The following is a 14,841-nucleotide window of genomic DNA, read 5'->3' as shown; positions in this document are numbered from 1 at the left end:
AAAAACCTATATGGGATAGATAATGATAGTGAAAAAAGAAAAAAGAAAAGAAAAGAAAAGAAAAGAAAAAAGAAGAGAAAAGAAGAGAAAAAAGGTACAGTCTCTGCCCTCAAGCCAACTCAAGCTGGTAATAAATCAGAGGAGATAAGATACACAATGTGTCCAAAATACAAGTTGGAACTTAGAGAACGTAAAGTGAGAACGTTTCTATGAATGACATCACTGCTAATTGAAAGGATAAACTTGATGGAGTCAGTAGTAGCATTTGACTTGGACTTTGAGAAGGTGAGTTTTAAGTTGGAAGATAAGAGGGTTGTAATTCACTGGTGATAACAAATGAAAATTATCTATATAGTACTCCAGTAATTCCTATTTCTACCACTAATCTTTTAGCCCATCAAAAATTAAAATGAGAAAAAATATTTAGTCTTGGGATTTGGCCATTTTCTTCTTGTTGAAGAATTCCCTTTGCAGCAATTTCCCCTCTTGAAAACTTTCGGTTTAATTGGACCTCGCACACTGCCTCTTGATGTAAAGTGGTCGACCACTTTGGAAAAGTAAAGCTAACTGTGGGCCATATCCTATGATCCAATAATCCACTCCCAAAAGGCACTTTTTAGAATATTTATAGCAGCACTATCAAGTCCCACACTGGGAAGTTATCCAAATGCCCACTGATACCAATATTGATAACTATACCATGGAATATTCCCTCGATGGAATGCAGTCTCTTAACCAACCACCCAGGCTCCCTAGAACTTTCTTTTCATTAGCTCCAAAGACTGTAATGTTGTTTCCACTTGGATGTATCACAGGCCCTTTAAATGGAACATGTGCAAAATAGAGCTTGATACCTCCCCACCAAAAAATCCCTTTCCCTCCTATTCTCCCCATCATGGTGAAAGTTCCCTGCTGTCCACCGAGCAATCCCATTCACCGGTTGGTCATCCTAGACTTTCTTGTCCTTCTTCTTCCTCACTTAATCCACAGGTTCTGTCATTTCTACCTGCTAAAGAGCTCTTAAATCTTTATCTTTTTTTAGTTCCAAGCCCACCCCAAAAAACTTGTGGAATAAATGAATCTCCGTAGTCACCAAACCCCCTGTTTCTCAGCTAGCCACTTCCCACCCATCTGTTCCTTCTACAGTCTTTATATAAAGAGTAAGTCTACCCTACCAGTTCTCAGCCCAAAAATCTTTGAGTCATCTTTGACTCTTCTCTCACACATCCAATTGGATAGCTGTATCTTCAAAATGTATTCAGAATAAAATCCAGGCTATTTCTTACCACCTCTTTCCCATCCTTACCACCTGGATTCTGCAAGCCATTCTCCAACCAGCATAAGCCATTTGCACACCTATTCGTGTGCTCCACCCACACTGTTGGGTTTGCTGTACCCCAGCACATTATCCCATTTTGTGTGCACACTCTCTTCTCCCTGCTAGGGATGCTCGTTCCCCTCTTGCCAACCTGGATAATTCTTTCTCATCTAAGGTGAGCATATACCATCATTTTCTCTAGGATATCTTTCCTGGATCTTTCAGCTGAGCCAGTACTCTATGTTTTTATGTATCTTTATATTCTGAGTGCCAAGCACATTGTCTGGCATGTAGTTGGTTCTCAATAAATTCAGAGACACATGATGAGCTAACCTATTGCACAGTAATAAAGCCCTGCCATAATGCCTTTTGCAAACATTTATTATAATAATTACCACATCCTATTGCAATCCTTGATTTCCATTCTAGCTTCCTCACCAGGTTAAAAGCTACTCAAAGTCAGGAAATGTGTGTCTTAATCATGTTTGCATCCTTTATATGCCCACAGTAGTGTTCAAGAATAATTGCTAAATGAATAAGAGCACACATGAGTTGGGAGGGCATTTATAAGTCTGTGTTTCTTGCTAACTGCTATGGACTGAATTGTGTTCCCCGAAAATTCATATGGTGATGATGTGATGGTATTTGGAGATAAAGCTTTAGGAATTAATTAGGTTTAGATGAGGGTGGGGCTCTCATCATAGGATTAGTGCCCTTACGAGAAGAGACATCAGAAAAAAAAAAAAAAAAAGAAAGAAGAGACATTAGAGAGTGAGCCCTCTAATCTCTCCTTCTCCATGTGTTCCTTTCCCTTCAATGTGAGGACACAGCTAGAATGCAACTTTCTGCATAGGAGGGAGAGAGCTCTCACTAGAATCTGGCCATCCTGGCACTCTGATCTTGGACTTCCAGCTTCCCGAACTATGAGAAAATAAATTTCCATTGTTTAAGCCATCCAGTCGGTGGTATTCTGTTATGACAGCCCCACCAGAGTAATATACTGTCCTATCTGAATTAGCTACTCTGGCTATTGTCAAGAGCCAGGATTGTGAAACTTCCTGAAAATACACATTACACTTTTCCTACAAACTACTGCTTTGTCTTGACTGTACATTTCAGCTGGTTCCAGATGGCACTAATAAGGCCAAGATCAATCAGCTTGTTGTAATACAAAGTCACAAATTACATCCTTGGTCACAACCAGTCATCTCAGGAAAGTGAAACTGAATGACCCCATTGCTGGGAAATCAATCCAAAGCCCATTTCCTCCTAAGCAGTGCTCTCTAAGTGCTGTGCTTATGAATTAAGAGCAAAATATTGTTTTGATATACTTTCCATTGCTTTCCTGTAATAGACTTTTGGTAACTAATTTTTCCCTCTTTATTTGACTCACAGGAAAATGAATGGCTCTTCAATGATGTCATCATGGATACTTAATTTTTATGAACTAGGTTTTTAAGACTCCAAACCTGTTTACTTTGTGTGTTTTTAAGAAGAATGGGGAATTCCCATAGGAGTATTTACTTCCTCCACTTATAAATTTCTCTCCAAAGAGAATTCACTTGGCTCAGTTGACACTGATGATGGAGCAACAGGTGATATACCTATTTATAATTAGAGCTTTTGGTTTACTACCTTCAAGTCCAGCCTATATCCGTGTCAGAACGCACTGGACAGCTGTAGTCACACGCTTTTCTTAAACTGTTGCCAATGGCTAGGTTGCAGTAAATTTTAAGTTTGAAACCAGAAAGGCCCAAGTCAATTTATAACCTCCTGATTGTCTGATTTCTTAATTTGGAGAGTCAATTTAATATTCGAAAAGAAGGAGAAGATGCTCCGAGGACAGATCTAAAACAGACCAGGTAGGACGTAATTGTCTAACCCTTCCCCAACAAGCTGCTCACAAGGAATCCCACTCTAATTCTGTGTGTCTTATCTTCTTAGTTTCTGCATTGGTTTATTCCCAAATGAAAACTAAGAAAGAGACCGGTATGGCCGTGATTGTGGCTCATGCTACCAAAACATAGCTGTGGTGTGATTATAGAATGATGAATATTCTCCTCAAAAAGAAAAAAAAAAAAAAAAAGCGAACAGCAACAAACCCCAAGAAGGAAAGGCTGATTCCACAGATTTCAGAGTCATACAATCTGGCACTATTATAGTGAAATGGATCAAAATTCACACCAGGGTCCGGGCGTCTGACTCTTGATCTCACTTCAGGTCTTGATCTCAGGGTTGTGAGTTCAAGCCCCATGTTAGGCTCCACACGCAGTGAAAAAAACAAAAACAAAACACACGAGGGTACAGGCTCACGAAACAGTACTCTGCCCTCAAGCTTCCACTGTTTCATACCTCCTATGTGTGCCTCCTTTACTGCTTTCCTGAGAGTCTCAGCTTCTTGCTTTTAGAAACTCTTTTTTATTTGAGGGAGGAAGCCATTTTTCCAGGGCTAGGTGGTGAGGTACCAAGCTGTTCATTACCAGAGTGGTAAAATATTTACTGCATTGAACTGACAGTATCACAGATTTTCTCTAAGCAAACTCCCTACAGGGTCCTCAGCAAGAAAGAAAGCTATAAGGTGCAACGTGCTCTCCCAGTGGCAGCGCATCATGAATCTGACCCTTCAAAATGGTAACCGGGGCATTTCTCCTAGCTCCTCTGGGAGGGAAACCGCCTTGGTGCTGGAAAGTCTGAAGGAAACGTACGGTCCGGTTGTCCTTGGCAAGTGCTCGCTAGGATGTCAAGCATATTGGCAAGGGAGAACCAATAGAATCCAAAACTCTTTGGGTTAAATTTGCAGCTCAGTCCAGGCAGATGATGGTTCACACCTCGCCCCTGCTTCTTTCAGACCAGTCAGCTCACCATCGAGGGACCAGCCAAGCAGGGAGGCCAAGGGGGCTGCCTCCAGGGAGGCTTTTATTCCCTAAAGATCAGCGGGGGAATTTGCAACTGAAGCTCATCTCTTAGCAGACCTAGGGCTTTTAAAACTTATTTCTTCCCCTTTTCACTGTACTTGATCCTGAAAACATTAAACTAAAAACTCATGAGTGGAGGAGACTATATCCAGTCTTCAAGATCCTCATTAAGACAACTTGTCTCTCTTTTGACCTGAAGTTAGCATCCATCCATAGTTACGATTTGCTTTGACCTTTGTGATATGCAGCATGTTTTCCAGCTAAAATCTACTGATGATCAACATATTTTGCTCAATTCAATGGGAGCAGAATGTGCGTAAGTTCAAAATTAAAAAAAAAAAACCCTCTATTAAAATGAGAAAATGGCTGTAATTTTTTCTTAAAGAGGGTGGTCAGTATAGGTCTGAGCACTGGCTGGTGATTACATTAGTCATCAGCGAGAGTTCTATAACAAGCAAATCCTGGCACCACTTTCATTTCCATCTCCTCTCAGAATTTCTCTCTCTCTCTTTTTTTTTTCCCAAAAGGAGGGCTTTTAAGTGCATTAAAACTCATACGCCCAAGTAAAATGTAATAGAGAGCGGCTGAGTACTCAGGCTCTCTCTGTTATCTTCCCCAGATAAGGATGCCACGGAGGAGACAGTTGATCAGTTCTCACGAGGCACAACAAGAACCCCAAGGAAAGTCAGGTTCAAGTTGTCCTGATGTAATTACTGACGCCTTTAATTAAATCCTGTACAGAGGCATTAAATATTTCGGCAAGGTCTGTTTTAAGTTGTTTTACATCTTGAAAGACACTAATAGGGAATGATTTTCTCAGGTAAATGAAATTTAGCTGTGTTGGTGAGCAGAGCAGACGCAGCAGCTGCGGTTTTAATTAAATGTCCGCCTAACCATATAAAAAGACAGTGATGTGTCTTCACAGCATCTGGCAGCTTCGCCATCCTCCAGTCGTTCTTTAATTAGCATGCTGGTGAATTTAATAGAAAATGGCTTTAACTCAGGAGCAGATGGCTCTTCTGAGTGACAAGGGGAATGACAATTTCTGTCATGTTTACCTCGTATGTAGCTTTCTAGTCCGGAAGATCCCTTTGGAGCGCAGGTCTGATGAGATCAGAGGTCGGGTTTAATATCTTCTGGAAGCAACCAATTCTGAATCTTGTTCAATTAAAAACGTCTCACTCGAGAGCTTCCCGAGATGGTTTTCCTTTGTCTCGCCACGTTCACCTCTCATATTCTACGATGAGACTCGCCTTTCAGCTATTAAAAGCAAGGTTTTATAAAAATTTATATAGTTTCTCTGAGGCAGATAAAACTACGTCAGATCCAATGCAGTCTCGAATGACAATCTGCATCAGACTTTTCAAATTCAGGAACCATGAACCCCAGCTCCCTCTTAGCTGGCAATTGGCTTGAAAGAAGAAGAGAGGAAAGGATCTTTGGTTTTCATAGTTGGTGTTTTTGAAACGAAAGAAGTTGTTGCACCCCAATGTTCATAGCAGCAATGTCCACAATAGCCAAACTGTGGAAAGAGCCGAGATGCCCTTCAACAGATGAATGGATAAAGAAGATGTGGTCCATATATACAATGGAATATTACTCAGCCATCAGAAAGGATGAATACCCAACTTTTACATCAACATGGATGGGACTGGAGGAGATTATGCTAAGTGAAATAAGTCAAGCAGAGAAAGTCAATTATCATATGGTTTCACTTATTTGTGGAACATAAGGAATAGCATGGAGGACATTAGGAGAAGGAAGGGAAAAATGGCAGGGGGATTGGAGGGAGAGATGAGCCATGAGAGACTATGGACTCTGAGAAACAAACAGGGTTTTAGAGGGGAGGGGGGAGGGGGGATGGGTTAGCCCGGTGATGGGTATTAAGGAGGGCACGTACTGCATGGAGCACTGGGTGTTATACGCAAACAATGGATCGTGGATCACCACATCAAAAACCAATGATGTATTGTATGGTGACTAACATAATATAATAAAATTTAAAAAAATAAAATAAAATAAAGAAAAAAATCATAAGGAAGAAGAAAAATAAGAATATTCGAAAGTCATGGTGTGCTTTGGTTCTTATGGGGCCTGTTTTTAGAACTTTCTTCATATGTAAATGCTTTTCCTGTGGGCCTCTGGTCACTATGCTAGTTCCTGTGGGATGCCCACATTGCACCTGCGAAAATTTATTTTTATTTTTTTAAAAGATTTTATTTATTTGAGAGAGAGAGAGAGTGTGAGCGAGCACAAGTGGAGGGACAGAGAGAGAGAAAGAAGCAGACTCACTGCTGAGCAGGGAGTCCCACACGGAGCTCCATCCCAGGACCCCAAGATCGTGACCTGAGCAGAAGGCAGATGCTTACCCGACTGAGCCACCCAGGCACCCTGCACCTGGCAAATTTTAAAATAATGCCTTTAGTTCATTTTACATAGTTAAGATTGACCGAATCAAAAGTGGAAATTTTGTCTTTTTGGATGAAGAATGGTATTTCTCCATTTATTTTCAGGTTTTCAAGTATGATCGTAAACAAACTAGTCCAAACCAGTCATCGACAGCGGGCATGTGTTCCTAGCTGCCAGCTGCGATACCGAACACTTTATTTAAATTATCTGATTTAATTCTCACAATAAGCCCATAGGCCTGTAACCCGTTTGACAAATGAAGAGATGATCTCAAGAGGTTACCTGGGCCAGTTTTGGGTGCTGGTCTGTCAGACCACAATATTGTTCTGTTTTCCTGGTATGACCCTGTTTTTAGACCCAGAGACCATTGACTGCTTATTCACAGAAAAAACATGTATCACATCTAACCGTGTGCCAGACAGGTGCTGGGGATCCAAAGACACATAGATCCTTGACCTTGAGGAACTCTCCATCTCGAGGGGTAAAGAGCTGTATCATCATAAGCACAATAAATGTGATGAGGATTGTAGTAAAGACACAGGCAACTACTTTGTGAGCCAGAGGCAGGAACAGAAAATGTTTCCAGGTATCAGGCATAAATTGACATTGAATTTGGTTTCTTTTTTGCCGCCCTGCCCCAACTTTACTGAGGTATAATTGACAAATTGTACACATTCATGGTGTACAACGTGATGTTTTGATGTACATATACATTGTGAAATGATTATCATAATCAAGCTATTAACACTGCCATCACCTCACAGAGTTACCATTTGTGTGGGTGTGTGTGGTGAGAACACTTAAGCTCTAGTCTCTTAGCAAATTACACGTGTATGATACAGTATCATTAACTCGAGTCACCATGCTGTATATTACATCTACAGAACTTGTCCTGCAAAACGAAAACTTTGTACCTTTTGACCAATAGCTACCCATTTCCCTCATCCCCAGAACTTGGCCACCACCATTCTACTCTGCTTCTGTGGATTCAATTTTTTTTTTTTTTTCGGATTCTACATATAAGTGATATCACATAGTATTCATCTTTCTGTGCCTGGCTTATTGCACTTAACATAATGTCCCCCATGTTCATCCACGTCATCACAAATGTTAGGATTTCTTTCTTTTCTAAAAGCTGAATAATACTCTATTGTATATATTTATACCACATTTTCTTTATCCATTCATCCATCGACAGACACTTAGGTTGTTCCCATATCTTGGCTATCGTGAGTAATGCTAAAATGAACATAGGAGTGCAGATATCTCTTTGAGATCCTTGTTTTATTTCCTTTGGATATACACCGAGAAGTGGGATGGCTGGATCATACGGTAGTTCTATTTTTAATTTTTTGAGGAACCTCCATACTATTTTCCATGATGTCCATATGAATTTACATTCTGACCAACAGTGTACAAGGGTTCCCTTTTCTCTACATCCCTACCAACATTTGTTATCTTTTATCTTTTTGATGATAGTCATTTCAACAGGTATGAAATGATATATCACTGTGGTTTTGATGTCCATCCCTCTGATGCTTTGTGATGTTAAATACCGTTTAATTACCTGTTGCCCATTTATATATCTTCTTTTGAGACATGTCTCTATGCTTTGCTCACTTTCAAATTGGGTTGCTTTGTTTTTTGCCATTGAATTATTTGAGTTCCTTATGTATTTTGGATATTAACCACTTATCAGATGTATGACTTGCAAATATTTTCTCCCATTCCATAGGTTGTCTAGTCACTCAGTTGATTGTTTCCTTTGCTGTGCAGAAGTTTTGTTTTATAGAGTCCCACATGCCTATTTTTGCTTTCCTTGCTTGTGTTTTGGGGATCATATCCAAAAAATCATGACCAAGACAAATGTCAGGAAGCTTTTCCTTTACGTTTTCTTCTGGTAGTTTTACAGCTTCAAGACATGTGTTTAAATCTTTAATCTATTTTGAGTTGATTTTTGTATGTGGTGAGAGAGAAGAGTCCAATTTCATTTTTCTTCATGTGGCTATCCAGTTTTCCCACCATTTATTGAAGAGACTATCCTTTCCCCATTAAGTGTTCTCAGCACCCTCACTGAAGATGAGTTGAACGTAAATGCATGAATGTACTTTTGGGCTCTCTTCTTTTCCATTGGTCTCTCTCTCTATTTTAATGCCAGGACCAGAATGTCTCGATTGTTGTAACTTCATAACATAGTTTGAAATCAGGATGTGATGCCTCTAGCTTTGTTCTTCTTGCTCAAGATTGCTTCGGCTATTCAGGATCATCTTCCGTATGGATTATAACCAGTGAGGAATATTGGTTCAGCATTGCCAGATCTCTCTCTCTCTTTTTTAAAGGAGTCAGACATTCAGAGTTTTAAAAAAATCTTGCAGTCCCCTTCTAGGAACTTAACATGGAATTACGCTTCTGCCATGTGAAGCAATATTTGCATTCATTACATACGTTCATCACAACATGGTTGAAAGAAAATATTGGAGACAAATGCAGACCTATTCAAAGAGAAATTGCTTGATAAATTTTCTGAGCTTCTAAATACATGCAACTGATTCAAACTTAAAGAAAACAGAACACGTCTGCAAGGTGTATTCATCTCATAAACTGCCAGCTTGCAACCCATTTGGTCTTGGAGACCTGCTAGCTTTCTACTTGCTATTCCCTTCTATTTCCATTCCTACCAAACACGGTTCCTGCTGGCAGTTTTGGGAAAATGGATTATCATTTAGGGATGAACAATCCACCTTGGAAATTAATGTTCACGTTAAAGTTTAGTTTTCTTTGGAGTTAGCACCTTGGAGGCAGATTTAACTTGAAATGCATTCACTTGGCACCTTTGAACAGCTATTTATACTTGCTAGTGTTAATAAAAGAAAGCATTTGGCTCTAGGAGGGAAAAGGCACAGACTTGTGTTTATTCAATCAGCACAAAGAAAACTTCAGAAAACCTGGAGGATAGAGAGTAAGTAAAAAGAGGTATAAGAAGAAAGAGAACCCTACTCTAGCTAATAGAAGGATGCCAGGTCAGGAATCCAGATGCCTGACAAAGCATCTCTTCTACCTGAGGGTTTTCTCAATTCTGTTGTAAAATCTAAACTCTCATCAGGACATATTTTATCAAAGAGAATTTCTCAGTACATATTATCTTGCTAATCAAATATGGGTTAATAAAAATGAAATATAAGTACGATGAAATAAAGGATATGTGTACTCTGTATTCCACAAAGGAATGGCTATTCTTATTGAAAAATGATTACATTCATCTTGGAGACCTAGTCTCTTTCTAAGAGCAGTTTACCTTGGTCCACAACAAGAGATGTTTACACCATAAAAATCTTCTCAGGGCATTTCACTGGAGAAAATATATAAATGGTCCTTTATATAAAGAGATACTCACTCCTAATAGGAGAAACACAAATTAAAAGTACACTAAGATATCATTTCTTACCAATCAGTTTGGCAAAAATTCAAATGCTTAGCAACACCCTGATCATGGGGCTATGGGAAAACAGGCACTCCTCACACATTATAGGTAGCAATGCAAAATGGTATAACCACTGTATTAGCCTGGGTTCCCCAGAGAAACATAACCAATAGGATGAATGTGTGTATATGTGTATGTATGTAGATGGGTATGTATGTTTTTTAAGGGATTGGTTCATGCAATTCTGGAGACTGGCAAGTCCAAAATCTGCAGGGTGGGCCAGCAGGCTGGAGAGCCAGGAAAAGCTGATGCTTCACTTCAAGTCCAAAGGCCGTTTGCTGGCCGAACTGCCCTCTTGCTCAGGAGAAGTCAGTCTTTTGCTCTATATAGGTCTTCAACTTACTGTATGTGGCCCACCCACATTCTGGAAGACAATCTTCTTTACTCAAAGCCCACCAATGTAAATGTTAATCTCATCCAAGAACACCCTTACAGAAACACCCAGAACAATGTTTGACCGCATACCTGGGCACTAATTGAGTTGGCATATAAAATTAACTATCACAACTGTGATGTAAGAGAATTTAGCAGTATCTAGTAACACTACATATGCATTTACCTTATGATCCAGCAATCCCCCTTCTGGGAATGTATTGTGAAGGTACACATTCACAACATGCATCAACATGAAACAACACTTGCACAAGGTTACTAATTACAGCATTGTTTGAAATAATAAAATATCGGAGAAAAACTAGGGCTCATTTGAAAAGAACTGGCTGAATAAACTGTAATAATAAGATAGTCATATAATAGATTATTAGTTAGTAAAGACAAATACTAAGGTAGATCTCTGGACTTGTATAGCTTTATTTCCAAAATAGACTCACAAGTAAAAAAAGAAAAAGCAAAATGCAAGTTAATATATAGTATGCTACCTTGTATAACAAATATGGGGAAATTATATATGTAACATATATATGTGAATGTAAGTATATACACACATACACATTTATGCATGAATACATATATACACACACATATACACATGCATATATACATACATGCACATTTAAACACACACACATACACACACATGCTTAATTTTTAAAAAAGAAACCTGGGAGGGACACCTGGGTGGCTCATTCGGTTAAGTGTCCGACTCTTGGTTTTGGCTCAGGTCATATCTCAGGGTCATGAGATTGAACCCCGGTCAGGCTCCGTGCTGGGTGTGGAGCCTACTTAAGATTCTCTCTCTCCCTCTCCCTCTCCTCCCACCTTCCTGCTTGCATGAGTACTCTCTCTCTCTCTCTCTCTGAAAACAAAGAAACAAATGAAACAAAGCAAAACCTGGGAAGGATAAACCAGAAGCACACAAAATGATGAGTTATTGAAAGTGTGTTAAAAATCTTTCTGGGATCCAAATCCAGATATTATTATTTTCCTTGATCCTTCCCTGGGCCAACTACTTTATAGTTGTGGATCTATGCCTATTCTGGAACCCCCTAAAATTTCAATGCAAGTAATTGCTTTTCCTTGAGAAAACCAGAAGTATTTAGGGACTGCCATGAGCCAGGGACTCAGGAAACTCTATCAATTTTCACAAATGCTTAATTAAGATCTCAAGTACCTTGAGTTGCCTTGTCATTTTACCCTCATCCAAAATGTGGATGACCTTTTGTATTCCTGAGCTCCGCTGATTAACAAGTCTCCAAAATAGATTCTATTCACCTTTTGTTCTTTTTTTTTGGTCCCAAAAGGACACCACATGTCAAAGGAAAATGCAAAATTATCAGCTAAAGTTTCATTATTTGGTGTCCGATCTATCTGAGGGTGTCACTCTCTTACCCCTGATTGATTACAAGCTATCCAAAACTTCTGTATGTCAGTTACCAAAAGAAAACACAGAAGAAACTCTAGTCTCACTGGCATTTTTAGGGGCATAGAGAGGGAAGAGATTCAAGGTTGGGAGACCATTAGAATGCTGAGGCAATAATACAGCAAAGGTTTCTAAGAGCTTAAATTAAAACCATGGCAGCAGAGAAAAAAGAGAAAAAGTGGGATAGATTTTAGAGATGCCTAGGTGTCTAGTTCAAGTGGGTAGGTGGATGGTTAAATTATACTTTAGTATGCCCCTTCGCAGAAGGTGATCATCTTGATTTGTGTATGAAATACTAATGCCAGAAAGAACAACACAATAATAAAGATGACTTTAAAAAGAGAGAGAGAGAGAGAGAGAGAAAGAAATTATGCACCATTTTGATTAACTGGTTCTTTATAAAGTAATTCACAGGTAAAAGAAATTACAGAATTTTCCTTCCATGCTAGGATGAAATATAAAACTTGGCTTTTGTGACAGGAAGGGGGTGGTGGGGGATGGATGTATTCTGAGTTCAGCAGTATCACTTTTGACACCCAAGTATTTAGGAACTCACTGTTACAGAGCAACAAAGGAAAATGGGGTCCCCATAAACACCATGGCTCCTTTACACAATCATTTTACTTTATTTGGAAATTTAGTAATATATCAAATTTCTTTTCCACGGAAAACACTGATGCTTGGAAAGCAGAGCAGTGTTGATAGTATCAGGGAGAAAATTACAAGCTTTATAGCATTGCTTGTCTGTCCTATAAGAATGATGGGTGCATCCCACTTGAGGAGGTGTGTGATTACTTGCAGATCCACATGAACACACAAACATACCCTGTGCTTTGAAGATTCAAGATATAGCATAATTCCAGTCAATCAGAAAAAGATGTGGCATAAGTTGAAGTCAACCAAAGATAATGGTGGTGAGCCTGGAGCAAAGGTTGATTTAATGTGAGGTAAAGGGGACACTTGGGGGGCTCAGTTGGTTAAACATCTGACTCTTGATTTCGGCTCAGGTCATGATATCAGGGTGGTGAGATCAAGCCCCAAGCCAGGCTCCGCACTCAGCGCAGAGTCTGCTTGTCCCTCTCCCTCCCCTTCTGCCCCTCTCCTCTACTCCTCTTCCCCTTCCCCCTTGCATGTGTGCTCCCCACCCCCCCTCTCTCTCTCAAAAAAAAAAAAAAAAAATGAGGTAAGGAAGCCTAAGTTTCAAAGACCCTCATGTGCATGTGCCCTTTTGAGGACCCCATGAGGAACTCCCAGTGAGTTCTTATGGTACTTTGTGTTCTTTTACTTGAAAAGGACACCCCATAATGTATAAATCTCAGGTCCCACAAAATTTGAATCTGCCCTTGTTGTACACATTAAGTGGGGAGGGAGGTGGTGGTGTGATCCTGCTAGGAGCATACAAAACTCCCGGGATGCCCACTCAGACCTGCTGCTAGATAATAATCTGCCATCTCAAAGCCAGTGGTGGATTACATTATCGTTCTCCACTTTTCACCCCTGCCTTTCTTCACTACCATAGTCATGGGATTTTACAGTTCATCTCACAAGAAACAGAATTTATTTCCTTGCCTCACTGATGTTAGATTCAACTATAGAGCTTGCTTTGGCCGATGGAATGTTCTGGATGTAATGAGAATAAAGACTTTAAAATAATGCCTATGGGTTAGTGTTTTGCCTTTATGCTCTTTCCTTTTTTTTTTTTTTTTAAGATTTTATTTATTTATTTGAGAGAGAGAGAACACGAGAGAGAGAGCATGAGTGGAGGTGAGGGGCAGACGGAGAGGGAGAAGCAGACCCCCCACTGAGCAGGGAGCCTGATGCAGGGCTCGATCCCAGGACCCTGGGATCATGACCTGAGCTGAAGGCAGCCACTTAACCAAGTGACCTACCCAGGCGCCCCACTTCGTAGGTTCTTAAAAAATATTTATTGAACACATGAATGAAAGAACGATTCATGTATTCTGATATTTTCATTCTAAATGCATATTGAGAGAGAAAATAATTTGGAATGCAATGTGTTTACTAAAGTGGAGCTGGAAAGTACCTTGGAGATCAACCAACCTTCTTACTTTATAAATTGGGAAGCCAGGGCCCAGGAATTTAAGGGATTTGCTTGAGGTCACCTGTGGAATCAAAATTCAAATATATCAGTTAGGATGTGTTCAATTATAACACTAAGCCCAACTTAAGTGATAATTACTTTAAATAATAGTGTGGTTCTTGCTTTGTTCTGTTCTAAGGGATTTCCCAGTATTAACTCATTTAGTGTTCATGGCAACTCTATGATGGAAGTGTTAGTAGCCCGATGGTTACACATGGGGACACTGAGATGCAGCACCTGTGAGTAACTGCCAAGATGACACAGTGAGTTGCAAAACTGGGCTTTAGACTCAGGCAGACTGGTCCTATATGCTTTCTATAACTGAAGCTGCCATCTGTCACCATACAATGTTATTACAGTATCATTGCCTATGTTCCTTATGCTGTGCCTTTTAGTCCCGTGACTTGTTCATTCCATCAACCATCAGTATTTTTAAAAGGTCCCAAGGTAATTCCACAGGGTAGCCAGAGTTAAACATCACTCCCCTGGGCACTTACAACTAGGACATGTATGAAAGTCCCAGCAATATTCTGAAGGTAGGACCAGTCAGCCTGACAGAGCAAGGCATGGGTCTTCCGTGATGTGCTGCCTCCGTGCCCTGAACGGCCATCTTCAGTGTCTTTATAATACTGAACTGTATCAATTTAAATAAAAAAAATGAAGCTTCCACATTTGAAAAATGATATGTAAAATTTTTTTTTCTTCCTAAGCTTTAGTCATCGCTAAGAACTTAATTTCTGGGATATTGAAAATATTGGCATTTGAAAATAAATGGTTACATTATTTTTCAAAACGTAA

Source organism: Halichoerus grypus, chromosome 4 (assembly GCF_964656455.1).
Source record: "Halichoerus grypus chromosome 4, mHalGry1.hap1.1, whole genome shotgun sequence".
NCBI lineage: Eukaryota > Metazoa > Chordata > Mammalia > Carnivora > Phocidae > Halichoerus > Halichoerus grypus.
This window is presented reverse-complemented; position numbering follows the sequence as displayed.